The sequence below is a fragment of the Bombyx mori genome, chromosome 14 (genome assembly GCF_030269925.1).
Source record: "Bombyx mori chromosome 14, ASM3026992v2".
NCBI classification, from domain to species: domain Eukaryota; kingdom Metazoa; phylum Arthropoda; class Insecta; order Lepidoptera; family Bombycidae; genus Bombyx; species Bombyx mori.
The window spans coordinates 11,490,894-11,496,545 of record NC_085120.1 but is presented as its reverse complement, the minus strand read 5'-3'; positions in this window follow the sequence as shown (position 1 = coordinate 11,496,545).

Genomic DNA, 5,652 nt, shown 5'->3' with positions numbered 1-5,652 from the left:
TTTCAATTTTTAATCTATTCGCATTTTCAATATCTGAAGTTTTCACACACACTAAGTCAAGTTACAAAAAAACCAAAATGCACCAATAAATATATAGTGGCAACGGTCCAAAACCGGAAGTAGTGGGTCATAACTCAAAGGATATCGTTGTTGAAATAATCGAAGAGACGGGGATGTTTTAATGAAAACTTTCGGTTTGGAGACTTCTATTTAATTTCTTGTAATGCCTAATACAGATGTTAATATCGTTTTTGTTTGTCTTTTTCTTCAGGGACTTATTGTGATGTTGTTACCTGCACCGACCCTAGGATTTCGTATACTACACGAACCAGTCACTGATTAAAATATTTGTCGGCGATTGTAATATTTAGCGATATAAGATACTCAATTAATTTTCAGTCAGACGAGCACAGTCTTTTGAACGTGACGGTTTCATTTTGTGTCGAAACTGGCCCTCACGCTCTTTCTTTCTTTTTCTCTCTCTCTCCCTCACTCTCTCTCGGGAATACACGAGGTAGTTCGGGCCTTCAATCGAGACCGCTGGTCCACTTGCCCCATTTTTTTTTTTTAAATGTCTATAACTTCAGTACCGAATGTTTACCACGTATACAGTTGCGATTTCGAATCTTTGTCATGGACACTACTTACTAGAGATGACTTACTCTTCAACTAACTAATCCTGTTCGCTTTGATATTTAATCATGTATAATCCATAGACAAAGAGCAAATCGGCCTCTTTCTGATATAAATTATTGCCGGAAGTTGAGTCGAACCCGCGACCTTAAGCACGAAAGTCAGGTGTGGAGCTACTGTTTCTAATATCGGTAATAAAAAAAAACGAAGAAAATGTTCATTAAACATAAACCAGCTCTTGAACAAAAGGAAGTAAGTTTTAGATGGTTAGTTTGAAACTTTACCTGCGGGCCTTTTATAATAATACATCGCTCGGTTACGTTATCTGAAGGTAAATTGTGAAAAATTAACTAGAACATAAATAGGGAATCTTTTCGAAGCGCCTCGACTGTTTTATGGTTTTTGTTTGACTGGGTTTCTTTTTTTAATTTATGGCTCGAAATTTTTGTTGGGGTTTTTTTATACCTGTTACTTTTGGTAAAATGATCATATATAGTAAAAATGATATAGTGAACGCTGTAGAGCATGTTTCCAGTTTTTTCAATACCAGTTTCCACTTGTATATACTGGTAATATCTATTAGCACGATCCTCCTTCTGGTAGTTACGTTCCTAAACAAATTTGACCACTATCAGAACAAGCGAGTACCCGATTCTTTGAAGCATTTATCTAGAAAAATCTTCGGATTTCATTCTTTGGCCATTTCTTTACACCATACCCATAGTTACAGTACCAATTTTGGGATTGTTTTTAAGATTTTGAAACGCAGTAGTTATAGTCTAAAACCAAAATGCCTGATCCACTAATTTAAATTAACCAATCACGAACTTGTGGAGACTTGTCACGAAAAGGTTAATGTTGGCTGATACTCCGCCTCGCCAGTGAGACACGCGTCACGTATCCCAATTTCCTTCGCTCCCGGGACGATTGTGTCCCTCATATATTATTGTGTTTTTCATTACGTATTATTGAATCACATTTCCTGAACGTCTTTGTTTGTTAGATGTGTTACTAACCAACAATATTGAATATTAACTAATGAAACTGTGCTTTTATCTGGACTAATCTAATTTTCCTAGAAATATCTTGTGGCGATCCTCTCATCTACTTTGTGTATAGGTCGTAGGTTGGTGTGGTGTGTAAATAAATAGCTACACTACGTGTGCGGAATTTGGTTCATAAGTATGGGGTGCAATGCGAAGATGGTAGGGATATTTTGGCGTTACAGCAAATTTGAAAAAATACAGATTGAATCAGAGAATACAAAACTTGTGAGTCATCTGCGTTTCTCCTCGTTCTCTCTTACGATAGGGTTCCTTAATGGTTTCTCAGCGGCGAACGGGAGGCGAGCACTTCACAATATTAATATCAAACCGATAGCGGCGGAAAAAAGAGGGTTTAATTTGGATTTAAAAAAATTATTGTGGTGGTAGGACCTCTTGTGAGTCCGCGCGGGTAGGTACCACAGCCCTACCTATTTCTGCCGTGAAGCAGTAATACGTTTCGGTCTGAAGGATAGGGGGGCAGCCGTTGCAACTATACTGAGTGAGATCTTAGAACTTATATCTCAAGGTGGGTGGCGCACTTACGTTGTAGATGCCTATGGGCTCCAGTAACCACTTAACACGAGGTGGGCTGTGAGCTCGTCCACACATTTAAGCAATAAAAAAAAAATTGCGTGTTCCGCATTAAAAAGCGGTATATCAATATATTAATAGTGTATTCATGAGTTTCAAATTGAAAATTGCTTTTTTATTTATACGTCTGTGGTGACTTACACATGGTTGCGTAGTTCACAAGTCTTTGTGTGAACGGCGCGAGGTGCGCCGTCGCAGCTTCCTGCGCCAGTCGTCCGCAGACCTCTGACCGCGAAGCTCACGTCACATTTACTCGCATACGCCTGTCTCGATTGACTAAGTTTATATTGAATGTTTAGTGTGTATAGTTTATGTCTCTTTCTTTGCCTGGACTTTTTCTTACTGTTTGCTGTGAACTATTCAACTGTGCTTGTGCTTGTCGCTTTTCTCCTTCTAATCGTTTTTATGTAATAAATTGCTGTGTGTGTGAAATGGGACATAATCATTCCGGTAACGGATCTAAACCCTATATTGCCTGAACCAAGACTCACGCAGAAGACCCCATACGTCTTCAATGTGTATTCATTTGAACCCCAAAAAGCGGCGCCATAAGCGTGTAAATTCTAAATTATTATTCGTAATTGTGTTTAAGGAAGTCGCTCATCCATGGCATGCTTAATGAGGTCTTTGCTTCTCCTACGTATTTGCACATATTTGGTGTATAACAAATATCGTTTCTCTTTTAACGGTTAAGCTTCAATGCTATTTAACCTTCCATCTCATCTCTCTATCTAGATGGATGCATTCGCTAAGATTGTATGTATGAAACAATATAATATATATGAAGTATATTGGGTGTTAGGAGACCGCTTCTCTTCTTCTTTTCTATATCGTTCCCTCACTACTGAGGATCGCGACCACATGCGACGCACTTCCAATGTGCTCGATCATGGGTAGCATGAACTGCATGGTATAGACCACCACCAAGTGATTCTCTTGCTAGATCTGACCATCGGACTGGTGCTCTGCCCACAGCGCGCTTGCCCTCTATGCGACCCGTAATTATGAGCTTCTCTTATTCATGTCTGGGAGACCGCATGATGTGTCCGAAGAAGCTCATAACACGTTCCCGGCAGATGGAAGAGAGCCTTTTTCGGATGTCTAGCTGCTTTAGAATAGCTCTCCCTCTCCCATTCCGCCACCTCCTCGCAGAAGTCGAGCATCGCCTGCCAGGACTCGTCACTCCCGAGCATCATAGCCACGACGGTCGGAAGCGACAAGTCCGCTGAAGGAAAGCCTCCAGATACTCTTCCAGGGTGGCGGCTACGCACTTCAGGGCCCGGACGTACGTGCCCTTCAAAGATCCTGACTTGGCCGCCACTGAGGAGACAATTTCCTTCAGCACGTGGAACTTTCCTCCGGGGTCATCTGGATCTATCTCCGTGAGGGAGCGAGTCAGCCGCTCAACCTCACCTTCTCGGGTCCGTTCCGCTGTCCGACAGCAGGGGGCATCGGTCCGCACCGAAGACGTAGCAGTTGGTATGCTATAAGTTAACCTCAACTCCTGACTACTTTCCATCGCGGAACACACCAAGCGTTTACCGGCCCTTCCTCGACCGCCATGAATTTGGCGGGTGCGGTTCAACCTCCGACGAGTCGGAAGGAGCGGTAGTCGCGGGTCGTTGGACCTTCTTCCGCTTCAATCATTTTAATATAAAACTAAAACCAGAATTCTAAACAGCCATAAAGACAAAACAATAATAAAACAAAACTTTAAAAGAGACTTAAAAGGATTCTAGAAACAACTGTAAATATTTTTTGTATCTAATAAAGAGTACTTCTTTCACGGCTAGATTAACTATTATTTTTATAGTTTAATTTTAAACAATTATATTTTTATGATCATTCCCTTAATTGTTTATGTCTGTTGAAAAAGAGCACCCCCTTAAAAAATTTTTTATTGAAAGCACCCCCTTAATTGTTGAATTATCCTTGTCTCTTTTTTGTTATATATTTTGTTGTATACAACATTGAAGTTCCCATAGGACTTATAAACTAACCCGATTTTCCCCAAAACACTAAGTTCACTTTTTTTAAATTAGCACACTCAAAGTCTCTAAAGTTTTCCATCACCAGATTTTCATTTGTTAATCTACTATAATTTGTGCCATTTTCAATTGTCTCATCTTCATTTGTTTCGCTAAATATATCTGTTTCTTCAATACATACTTATAATTCTTCCTCTTTCTTCTCGATTTACATTTCTTCTATTATATCGCCTTATAACAACATCTCGGACTTTAGGCCATTTCTATCAGTTCTTCCTATATGACCTTCTCGAACTTCACCGACTTCGTCTTCACGATTATATTTATTTGTGTTACTTATGTTAGTGTTCCTTCTTCTTCATTAATTCTTACATGTCTTCCTCTTATAATTTTCTGTTCGTCTTCAAGACAAATTTTATAATCTTTTCTATATTTTTGATAGTTTTTATTTTAATGAATCCATTACATATTGGTTGCTATGAAATTTTTTATATAAGCAGTTTGGTTTCTATGGTTATGTAGCAGGCTTTTAATCAACAAACTATAATAAATATTACCTTTTAAATTTGTTCTGGACCCATAAGCTGTTGGACGGTTAAATTTGAGGGAACTGGGTTCTGTAGCTGAGGGTCTATTTAAAAAACACTCTGCTTCATGGTTAATATAATTATATTGCAAATACCTTGTACACTATTACACCATGCTAATATTTTATTTTTATAAAACTCTAAGATGTTGCTCTGACCGTGTCTAGATGAGAAGTCAATGTCTTCCAATGTATTCCAATATTCACAATCTGTAACCTTACATGTGTCAAGTGTTGCCGGCCATTACTTTCATATTCAAACTCCAACATCAATTATCAAAATATATCATTTGTTTTAAGTTAAATTTTAAGAGACATATTTTTTGATTGTCCCACTTTTTATGTATTTAGCACTTATACGTAAATCTCGCATATTAGCTGTGCGAATTTTATGGTTAACCATTTAATGGTTTTTCAAGGATAAAATCGATTCCAGTATGAATGAATGAAATTATAATTTGCATAATTACTGGTGGTAGGACCTCTTGTGAGTCCGCATGGGTAGGTACTACCACCCTGCCTATTTCTGCCGTGAAGCAGTTATGTGTTTCGATTTCAAGGGTGGGGCAGCCATTGTAACTACACTCAGACCTTAGAACTTATATCTCAAGGTGGGTGGCGCATTTACGTTGTATGTCTATGGGCTCCAGTTACCACTTAACACCAGGTGGGCTGTGATCTCGTCTAACCATCTAAGCAATAAAAAAAGGCCTATTAACAGGTGGAGTCTGAACTCCACTGTCCGAAGAAGTAATATAATGAAAAGGCCTTGTGTAATATGAGGGTACAATACAGTTTTCTCCTGTGT